The 12,206-nt window shown below is 40.8% G+C and overlaps 1 protein-coding gene across 5 annotated transcripts in view; it reads right to left on the reverse strand.

Moving 5' to 3' along the window:
- Positions 1 to 12,206, reverse strand: part of CHCHD6 (coiled-coil-helix-coiled-coil-helix domain containing 6) — a 239,609-nt gene that overhangs the window by 148,173 nt on the left and 79,230 nt on the right. The gene's annotated exons all lie outside the window — the stretch shown is intronic.

The following is a 12,206-nucleotide window of genomic DNA, read 5'->3' on the forward strand; positions in this document are numbered from 1 at the left end:
TATGAGGGGTCGTCATAAAGTTATGGAAAATGTATATTATTTTAAAACTATGCATGGATTTCAATTTTTGACACCAAAATAAACTCATACTAACTTATTATAACATGTCTGAACAGGATTTAGTTTGAGCACTGAGAAGGATAAAATATCAGTTTGAAAACAGCTCCTACCAGAGCAACATGAATTCTGCTAAAATTGAAGCAAGAACAAACATCAAATTTATGGTGAAACTTAGGTAGAAAAATGATGAAACCATTAATGCTTTTGAAAATTTATGGGGATAATGCCCCAAAGAAATCAGCAGTTTACATATAGATATCTTGTTTTAGAAGAAATGAGACAATGTTGAGAATAAAGCCCTCTGCAGCACACCATCCACATCAATCTGCAGGGAAAAAAATTCATCTTCTTTGTGCCCTAATTAAAGATGACAAATGTTTAACAGCAGAACAAGAGCTGACACATAGACATCTCTCTTGGTTCAGCTTACACAATTCTGAGTGAAAACTAAAGTTAAGCAAACTTTCCACTCAATAGGTGCCAAAACTATTGCACTCAGATCAGCTGCAGACAAAGGCAGAGCTTTACACAGTAAAATTTAAAATTTCCACAGTAGAAATTTTAAACAAGTGAAATCAAGATCCTGAACATGTCTTTGAAGAACTGTAAAAGGAGATAGAACACAACTCTACCAGTACAATCCTGAAGACAAGCACAACCTAAGCAGTGGCTACCAAGAGGCGGAAGGGGTCCCGTCAAAGCAAAAGCAGACTGCTTAGGCCAGACACAGTGGCTCACGCCTGCTAGCACTTTGGGAGGCCAAGGTGGGCACATCACTTGAGGCCAGGAGTTCCAGACGAGCCCGGCCCACATAGCAAAACTCTGTCTCTACTAAAAACACAAAAAATTAGCAGGGCGTGGTGGCATATGCCTGTAATCCCAGCTACTTGGGAGGCTGAGGCAGGAGAATCACTTGAACCTGGGAGGTGGAGGTTGCAGTGAGCTGAGATCACGCCACTGCACTCCAGCCTAGGCAAGAGAGCAAGACTGTCTCAAAAAAGAAAGAAAGAAAAAAAGACCACTCAAAGGTCATGGCAACAGTTTTGGGGATGCTCAATGCATTTTGCCTGTGGACAACAACAGCTGCTTATTATGAGTGTTTCAAGAAAATTAGCCAAAGCTTTAGAAAAACACCCAGGAAAGCTTCACCAGAAAGTCCTTCTCCACCAGGACAATGCTCCTACTCATTCCTCTCATCAAACAAGGGCAATTGGGGGAGAGTTTTGACAGAAAATCATTAGGTGTCCACTTTACAGTCCTGATGTGGCTCCTTCTGATTTCTTTTTGTTTCTTAATCTTAAAAAATCTTTAAAGGGCACCCATTTTTCTTCAGTTAATAATGCCAAAAAGACTACATTGACATGGTTAAATTCCCAGGACCCTCGATTCTTCGGGAATGGATTAAATGGCTGGTATCACTGTGTACAAAAGTGTCTTGAACTTGATAAAGCTCATGGTGAGAAACAAAGTTTATATTTTTATCTTTTAATTCAATTTTTCCACAAACATTTTGAAGTTACTTCTCATAACATGTTTTCTTTTTTCTTGAGTTATACAACCCTCTAAGACAGCCCCCAATGATCCCTATCACCTAGTATTCACACCCTTATATCAAGGGCTGGACCTACAGCCCTCATTCAGAATATAGTAAAATAATATGGCAAAAGTGATGGAATGTCCCTTCCAAGATTAGCTTTCAAAAGACTGAATTCTGTTGTTCACACTCTCTCTTCCTCACTCTGATGAGGCAAGCTGCTATGAGACCCAAACCCAAGAAACAGAGGCCCTTAATCCAACAGCCCACAAGGAATTGAATTCTGACAACAATCTGAATGAGTGCAGAAATGGATCCAACCCCTACCAAGTCTTCAGATGATCGTAGCCCTAACCAACATCTTAACTGAAACTGTTTGCGTGATCCAAAGGTAAGTGAACCAGCTATGCCCACAAAAACTGTGAGACATAAGTGTTGTTTTTTTAAGCCAGGAAACACAGGGCCTGACCTGGTCACGTATTTTTGTAAATAAGTTTTATTGGAACACAGTCATAACCACTCACACATTGACTATGGCTGCTCTTGTGCTACAATGGCAAAGATGGGTAGCTGCAATAGAGACCATGTGGCCCATAAGACTACCGTGAAAAAGTTTGACATTTCCTGTTCTAAGCCACTGAGTTTTGGAGTAATTTGTTATACAGCAGGAGATAATAACACATCCCTCTGGAAACTTCGAGGATCAGTTCTGGTCCTCTATGTTCTAAAATTTCATGATGTATCCTGGTATAGATCTATTTTCGAAAGCTAATGGGCTAGGAACTAATGGGCCCTTCTCAATCTGGAAGGTCTTATTCCTCAGTTCTGGGAAATGTTCTGAAATAATTTTATTAATAATTTCTTCAGTTTCCTCTTTCTGGTACTGCTACTACTGTTTGGATGCTTGACCTCCTGAGCTAAGTCTCTAATTTGCCTAATGTTTCATATTTTCTATTGCTTTCTCTTTTTGTTCTAATTACTAGGACAATTCCTCAAATCTACTTTCTAGCCCTTCTATTGAATTATCCATTTCTGATATCATATTTTTAATTTCTAATAGCTTTTTTCTAAGTGTGATTTTTTACCAGTTTCCTGCTCTTATTTTATGAATTCAATATTTTCTCTTTTCTGAGGATTTAACTTAAGAATAAAAACCTTTTCTTCCGCTCCTCTGCATTGTCTTTCCCTTTTTTCTCTGTGTCTTCCTTTTCTCTCTGTGTGTTTGTTTTGGACTGTGGAGGCTGAATGTTTTGGTCTCACATTTATATTGGTTTTTATTTTGGTCATGTTAGAGGAAGTTATCAAATATCTTTTGACAGAGTTATCTCCTTATAGTTAAGAATGAAGCAATGACAAAATGATTGCAAAGTCTGTTTCTATGGGAGTGATTTGTCAATTGGTAGAGTGATCTGGTCAGAATATTTTACTGAAGAACTTCCAAATTTCCATGTTTATGAGGCTTTTCCCCTGGGCTCTCTAACCTCTCATGAAGCCATCTTTTAATCTCCTGTAAGGCGGTGGTAAAGCCTGTTTTCTTGGAGTATAGTGAGGAATAACGCTTGGGCAGGTGGAAGGTCTCAGCCTCTCATGAGTATGATGCTCCTTTTCTCTGGGATGCCTGCTGTGCCAGCATCCAAAGTCCTTTCATTTGATCCTCACAGGGGGATAACCTAAAGGATAAACCACTAATCTGCTGGTGGGAAGGAGATAAAACTACCACGTTACACAGGTAGGGAGGGGATCTGACTGTGCCTCACACAGACTTTAACCTAATCTTTTCGTTCTCTACTCCACCTGAACCCCACTTTCAGAGGGGTCTGCTCCCTCCAATTCTGGAGCTCTTTGCGGACACCCTGGTTTGTCACCCAACTGCTTCTGTGATTCTTCACTGCAGGCTGAGTTCCAGCTGTCTCTGAGTTTCTCAATTACCCACCAACCATCCACCTCTTTTCCAGCTATCACAGTTTTGCTGCCATCATCCTTATCTCCCCATGTCTTTACTCTCCTTTTAATTGGGCTTGGGAACAGAGCAAAGAGAAATAGTATGTTCAATATACCTTCTATAGCACACAGCCCAGATGCCCTCAAGTCTCACATCCTTACAATCACTGAGTTTTATCTTTCCTAAAGACTAATCTAATATATAGTACAATTTTAAATGTGCATATGAGTTGATGATTTCTAAAAATATAACCTTAAGAAAATAATGGACAAAAGAAGGAAAGATGTAGATGTACATTTGGCACAGTGTTGATTTTAACATTAAAAACAGGAAATAAGTGTGTAATAATAGATAATTGGTTAAATTAATTATGCATATCCAATTATGAAATACTATGCAAACTTGAAAAATGATGGGTAGACCTGTATTTACGAACAAGAAAAATATCCACAATGTTTTGCTAAATGAAAAAAACTGTTTACAAAACAGTGTATGAAGTATGACCCAAAACTCTAGCATTATTTAGAAGGACAGAGACCAAGATGGCGCAGTCTTCTTTTTCTCTAGGCTGTGGTATTCTGGGTGCTTCTTTCTTCTTTTTGCTGTTCTGTTCGACTTTCTCCTCTAACCCCAACCCAGGAGAAAAGACACCAGGCAAAGAGATCAGGCATCCCCCCAGCACTGTAGCTATGCTGTGACATTGTCAGTGGGGTTCACGAGAGGCACCCAGGAATGTAGGGCCGACGTGAGTTTTGAGAATCTCTGCTTCCAGAGTCAGGACAAGCTGGCTCATCTCTAGTTCCGGCCCTGACACAAAGACCATCTGGATGGCCATCTCCTCATGTCCTGTTTGTTTTCTAAAGTAGGATGGATCCACGTTTTATCACGGGAGTACTCTGAAGATAAATATGACTAGACCACTAAGAAACGAATACATTTTATGAGAAGGGTGTTGAATAAATACATCAGTAGTTTGTTAAGGCATCTTGAGGTCCTGCCCTAGTAGTTATCATCTAATAAGCACTCCTTCTGGGCTTGTCCTTGGCTTTCTACACCACTGTCTCTTGCAAGTACATTTTTCAGCTTGCAGTGCCCATACCCATCTGTTGAGTACAGCTAGAGACAAGAGTGATTCCTTCACTCGTTCAACACCTTTTTATTTTTCAGTCCCCACCAAGTTCCTGGATAAATGCTAGAGATTCCGAGAGGACAAAAACACAGACTCTGCCTTTAAGGAAGCTGCACTCCAGGAAATGGGAAACAAACCACAATGTTAGCAAAGGGTCAAGCCTGGTAATGCAAAAGTCCAGGAGCTATGGGGATTCGTGCAAGGGAACACCTCGCTAGCAACAGAGGGCATAGACAGCTTTCTTGAAGGAAGGTACATTTAAGCCAATCCTGGAACTTTTCCTGTTAACCTGGGGAAGAAAGAAAAATGGAACATTCCAGGATACAAAAGCAACCGACCAAGGCACAAAAGGCCTTAGAATGTTCAGCAACTACAAATCTTTTTAGCCTGGATGAATCAGGCACTGGAGCCCACATGGACTGAGAGGCAAGGCAGACTGAGCTGCAATTCCTGTGAAATTCAACCAACATCTGGTCTCAGTGACTGAGCGGCTGGCTATCTGTGACCGTCAAAGGTCCTCTCTGACCAGAAGAGTCCAGGAGGACAAGAAGGTGACTCAGGCCCAGCCGCTGCTTTGAGGAGCCCACAGGCTGGCAGGAGGGTCCCGGAGCAGCTCCATAGCCACAGAGCGGGGGCACCCTGCTATAATAGAGCAAGTGCCGTCAGGGAGCTGAGAGGATGCTCGCGCCGTGACTAGGCCTGCCACGAAGGAAAAACAGCAGGGAAAAGAGAACCGTATCCACTGAAAGGGGCACATTTAGTTTCCAGATCAAACTGTGGCCCATCCTGAAAGCAAGGGAGGTGGGCTGACAACACAGACCCCAGGAACCTCAGCAGAAAGCCTCTAATGAAATCACTTTCGTTATTTGAAGAACAGCAAGGTTTCAACAGGCCCAGGTGTCTCCCACTCCATCTCTAAGTGGATGGTCAAAGAATAAAAGCCACTCCAAGAATCAGCATTCAGAAGTTCCATTTATCTCGCCTTTGGAGATGAAGCGGAGATCTCACTACTCAGCACTCCTCTCACACCCTGGCCCAGGAAGCCTGAGTGGCCTGTCTGCCTTGTCACCCTGCTGCACTGGTCCCCCCACGGAACCTCCAGTGCACCACTTGGTTTTCCCTCCCACCACCCCTCTGTTATAATTCTGTGCTTCAAACTGTGAAGCAAAAATCACAAACTTTTTAAAAAGACAGAGGGAAATCTGGAGAAATGCACATTAGCATATACAGCACAAGGTCTGGGAAGGAAACAGCACAGTCGGAGGAGATCATTCATCTACTCTCAAACCCTCCCTCGACAAGGAGGACTGGAGCCAGACACTGGCACAGAGGTGCCCTGTTACCCTTCTCCCGCTTCCTTCTCACACGGCAACACTACACCAGTGGGGGGGGAGCTGAGCAGCAGAGCTTGGGTCAGGAGCCTCCAGAACAATTCCCATCAACCTCTCCTCCACAGTGATCCAGGGAGTGGCCCTGGGGGCAAGGAGAGGGAGGTTGACTTTCACTTTTTCTTTTAAACATTTCAGGGGATTTTTAAGTTTTTAACAAATATGTATTAACTTTTTAAAGCATGTGTCACTACTGTATTTAAAAAAATACAATTGGAAAAAAAAAAAAAAAAGGTCCCAAGATAGGCAATAAAAATGTTCTTGAAGTCCCACGGTAGACTTGGGGCCTCAGCTTACACCTGGGACACCACATTTTCCATCTATAAATAAGTGGGAACAATAACTAGAAACAGACAAATCTGGAGATTACCTCCCTTAAATTAGCAACTCAAGGTCTTTTCAGTATTTTTAGGAAAATGACTTCCGGGGAAGCTCTATGTCAAATTGGAAAGTCTAGTTTCTTGCCCTGCTCCCCTGTCTTAGGCAGGTCCATTTATGTGGTCTTTCAACAATCCTCACTATCTCTCCTTAGCATTCATGGCAGGAGAAAACACAAGGTTTTCCCCACTAAAGCAACACACAGAATGCTTCCACATGCCCAGGTGGTGACCCTCTCTCCCTGCCCGCCAGGCTAGAGAGCCTCAGACAGCCACTCTCCTGCACACCCTGCAGAGAGAGACACAGTATGAGAGACCCAGAGGTTGAGGCACCACTCACTCTTCCACCTCCAGGGGTAAGAGGGCCAGATGCAATTCATCCATCTAAGCCTCTGAAAAACACTAAGCCTAGGGCAAGGAATAGGCAAAAGATGGGGTAGAAAAGCCACTGGGAGGGCCAGCTTTCCTAAAGCTTCCCTGGCAGAGTTCTATCTAAGGGCCTCCTGGCCCTGCATCCAAGGATTCCCTGATCCCACCCTGACTTCTCAGGACCACTGTGAAGACTACGGAGAAAGAGTGGAGGGCAAGGAAGCTCAAGTTCAGCCACAGAGGCTTCGAGGGGGCCTAAATAAAAACTCTCCCAAGTACATGTGCGGTGGAGTCCACCCCCACACAGAAACCCTCTCCAGGGCACCATCTCCATAGCCCATTAACAGAAGGACTCTGACATTTCCATTGTTCAAATCACACACAGTCCTAACCCCAGGAGCACAATGCTGGCAGAGGCCTTCCCTGGGGCATATCTGGGCCAGCTGTACAGCCTTGGGAGCCACTGTATACCAATACTCCATGGTGCGGACGAGGATGACGATTCTCAGAGATTTAAATCCTTCTCTTGGAAAAATTACCTAAGTTATAAGAACAAATGTTCCCCAAGAAGATGACAAAACACTTGATTGGAAACTACTCCAAAGGAGTGAGAGTGCAGGAGAGGTGAGCAGGCAATCCTAGGGGGAAAGGAACCTTCATTTGATTAACTGATTTCACTGATTGGAATTAGTGGTTGACTGACTGACAGGGTCTCTCACTCTGTTGATCAGGCTGGAGTGCAGTGGCATGATCTCAGCTCACTGAAGCCTTGAACTCTTAGTCTCAAGCAATCTTCCCACCTCAGCCTCCTGAGTAGATGGGGCCACAGGTGTACACCACCATGCCCGGCTAATTTTGTTTTTATATTTTTGTAGAGACGGGGTCTCACTATGGTGCCCAGGCTTGTCCTGAACTCCTAGGCTCAAGCAACCCTCCCTCCTCAGCCTTCAAAGTGCTGGGATTACAGGCATGAGCCACCACACCCGGCCAAGAATATGCATTTCACTAGCCAGTAAGAGTGCCACCTGTAACAAAAATCAGGGAAGAGATGAAGTCACCACCCTTCCTGCAAACCCCACCACTGAAACCAACTGTGAGCCATCACCTGAGTGAGCTCTTACCTCCAATACATACTCGTTCTCCTTGCCCAAAGCAAGAAGGCTCCTCTAACATAAATGGAGAGGCCCAGCAGAAGGGTAAGTAAACCATCCTGGCTTCCCTTGAGAATGTTCTCTCTGAGTGATGCAGAAGAGGGGCCTGAAGTAAGGAGTGAAGTCAGGAGAGAAGCGGCAGGGCCTAATGAAAAAACCTTGGACTGGTTTTTCTACTCACCAGGTAATGCTGAGTGTCATTATTTAACCTTCAAGGGATATGAGTTACCTTGCCAACATGGTAAGATGACACCAACCCAGAAAACCTAGAGACTGAAAAAGAACTCTCCTTTCCAAAAAGCCAAACCAAACATAAAATCTTAAAATCCTAGAATTCTAGGTTTGAGTTGGATCTTCAAGAATTAACCAGAATCTTCTGCTTCTAGGTTACATTACCCTGGAAAACATTCTGAGAAGATGAACACATTTGCTATGCCCAATTCTTAACTCAGCCAGAAAGAAAAACTCTCCAGCTTCCTAACAAATGAGTTCAAAAGAAAAAAGGAAAAAGAATTAAAATTCACTGAATGCCAATTACATGCCAAGTGCTTTATATATGCCTTCTTATTTAATGCTTTCCATACCAGCATGATGGAAATTACTAAACTCATTTCATGCAAGAGAAAGTTGAGGTAAAAACAAAATAAATACCCTGTTTCAGGGAAAACACCTTACAAATGACAGAACTGGGATTCATACTGAGGTCCTTCTATGCTTCAGGAATCTGTCTGCATGTCTCTACCAGAGAATGAGCTCCTAGTGGGCAGGAGACATGGGCAGCTATCTGCTGTGATGGCCAGCCCCAGCAACAAGGCCACACATACTCTCAGAATGAACTACACTCCCCATTCTCACAACACTGCAACCTGCAGCCCCTCAGGAAAGGCATACCTCTTTGTAGCTAAAAATGGCTAGGAGAATATTTTCACTCAAAAAAAAAAATTGTATCAACAATAAGCAAGACCAGAGGACCAAATCTATCCATTGACGTGGCTCTCCAGATATAGCTCAGTTTCCCACATTTCAATCCAAGGTAACAAATGTTTGCTGATGTAGTTTACTGAGCATTGTCCTAGGGACTGCACCTACAAAGTTTAGTAGACACTGTCCCTCATTTCAAGACACTGTAGCAGGGACATCAGAGGTGAACACAACTAATATGATACTATTGTAAGAAGTCCAACAATAGCAGAAAGGGGAAAGAGCTGGCAATATCAGATACCAGAAAACAGTAGGAGAATATTTTCAAAGTACCAAGTTAAAATTATTTTGCCGTAGAAGTCCTAGAAGTTTTATATACCAGCTGGAAAATGAAAGACATTTTTAGATGTGAAAAAATAAAGTTTACAAGATTCAAACTTTTTCTGAAAGGATTACTGGAGAAAACACTCCAGCAAAATAGGAAATGAACCCAATTTAAAAAATAAGAAATAGAGATATAAAAATGGAATTACTTAATGGATAGTATAAACTTATACAAATAAATGTAACTATATATAAACATATATGTATGTATATACATATATCTATAAACTATACTTTTAAAAATCATAGTTTGGAACAAAAATATGGGGGCAAAACACAAAATGCAAAGAACCATTACAGTCCTAGAGGAAAGGAGAAAAGTAAGATACAGAAAAAATACTTGCAGAAATAATGATTGAAAATTTCTCAAAGTTCATGAAAGAAAACCCTGTAGAGTCAAGAAGCTGAGCAAACCCCACATAGAATAAACCCAAAGAAATCTACTCCCAGACAAATAAATCATAATCAAATTTTTGAAGAATATAGACAAAGAAAATACCTTGAAAGTACAAGAGACGAATGACATGTTACCTATGGGAGAATGATGCAAATGACAGTGAATTTCTCAACAGAAACCATGGAGGCCAGAAGAAAGTGGCAGAATATTTTTCACAATCTGAAGGAAAGCAATTGTTAACTCAACAGTCTGTACCTGGTAAAAATATCTTTCAGGGATCAGAAAGAAAAGTAAAGACTTAGTGAAGGAAAATGAAAAGAATCTATCTGTTCCCAGGAGACCTGCTCTAATTGTTAAAAGAAGTTCTTCAGATAGAAACAAAAAAATTTTTAAAAAGGAAGAAAGGAAGGAAGGAGGGACAAATGAATGAACAAACTTAGAACATGTTTGGAATGAAGAAAGAACAATGGAAAGTGTAAATACAATAAGCAATGCTTCTCGAGTTTTAAAAATTATGTTTGACATTTGAAAGCAACAAATTGTGTCACTGTCTGATGTGGTTCTCAATATATACACAGGTAATATTTAAGACAACCTCACATCATTATTGGGGGAGGGTAAAGGGATGTAATTGGTGGTAAGGTTGCTATATTCCACTTGGAGTGGTAACATGTTGATACAGTAGACTGAGATAGGTAGGTATATCATGATCTATACAGTACTCACTAAAAAGCAAAGCAAAGAGAATATTTCAAAACACTTCTGGTTAATTAAAACAAAATACTACAAAATGTTCAAGTAACCCACAGGAAGACTGGAAAGGAGAAACAAAGGAATAAAAAACATTAGAAGCATACAGAAAACAAAAAGTAAAATGGCAAACTTGAATCCTAACATATCATTAATAACATTAAATATAAATGGTGTACACATACCAATTAAGAGACTGTTATAATGGATTTTTTTAAAAAGACCCAATTATACGCTAGCAAGCAAATTTATGTAGGTAGAATAAAGTATGAAAAAGATATACTATGTGAATACTAATGAAAAGAAAGCTGGATGGGCCATATTAATACCAGACAAAGAAGATTTTAAAGCCAAGAACATAACCAGAGAAAAAGTGAAACTTTACATAATGATAAAAGGATCAATTCCTTGCCAAAACATAACAATCTTAATGTGTATACACCAAACAACAGAGCTCCAAAATACACAGAACAAATATAATACAACTGAAGAGAGAAGTAGGCAAATCTACAATTATAGTTGAGGACTTCGACACAACTCTCAGAAATTGAGACAACCACTAGACAGAAAATTAACAAGAATACAGAAGAACTGAACAACCACTATAAAAAATTGAATCTGACATTTACAGAACACTTCACATGACAATAAACATTAGTTTCAAACATACATGAAGCATTCACCAAGACAGACCATCTCGTAGCTCATAAAATGAACATTAAAAATTCAAATTAATTGAAATTGTTAAAATATGTTATCTGATCACAAAGTATTAAATTAAAAATCAGAAGAAAAATAACAGAGAGCTCTCCAGAAACTGGAACATTAAACAATACAGTTCTAAACAAATCATGGGTCAAAGAGGAGGTCTCATTTCTCAAAGAAAAATGTAAAAGATGTATTTTAATAGTGAACTGAATGAAAATAAAATAATAAAACATCAAAAGTCTGTAGGCTGCATGGAGAAACTGGCACCCCTGTGCATGGCAGGTGGAAATATAAAATGGTGCAGTGCTACGGAAACAGTTTGGTGCTTCCTCAAAAGGTTTAATATAGAACTACCATATAATGGATTTCTATGTATATATTCAACTGAAAGCAGGAACTTGAACAGATATTTGTACACCAACATTCACAACAGCATCATTCACAACAGCCAAAAGGTAGAAGCAACCCAAGTGCCCATCAATGGATGAATGGATAAACAAACTAGTATATATACACAATGGAATATTACTCAGTCTTCAAAAGGAAGGGAATTCTGATCTGGGTATAACATGGATGAACCCTGAAAATGTTATACTTAGTGAAATAAGCCAAAGATGGACAAACACTATATAATTCTACTTATATGAAGTAATTAGAATATGCAAACTGATAGAAACAGAAAGTAGAGGCTGGCATGGTGGCTCACACCTATAATCCCAGCACTTTGGGAGGCCAAGGCGGGTGGATCACCTGCAGTCAGGAGTTGGAGACCAGCCTGGCCAACATGGTCTACTAAAAATACAGAAACTTAGCTGGGCATGGTGGCCTACACCTGTAATTCCAGCTACTTGGGAGGCTGAGGCAGGAGAATTGCTTGAACCCGGGAGGTGGAGATTGCAGTGAGCCAAGATCGTGCCACTGCACTCCAGCCCAGGCAACAAGAGCAAAACTCTGTCTCAAAAAAAAAAAAAAGAAAAGAAAAGAAACAGAAAGTGAAAGTTACCACAGGATGGGGGGAGGAAAAATGGGGACATTTATTATTTAATTGGAGACAGTTATTATTTAATGGATACAGAGTTTAGGATCATGAAAAAAT

This window comes from Trachypithecus francoisi, unplaced genomic scaffold (assembly GCF_009764315.1).
Source record: "Trachypithecus francoisi isolate TF-2019V2 unplaced genomic scaffold, Tfra_2.0 Lachesis_group0, whole genome shotgun sequence".
NCBI classification, from domain to species: Eukaryota; Metazoa; Chordata; class Mammalia; order Primates; family Cercopithecidae; genus Trachypithecus; species Trachypithecus francoisi.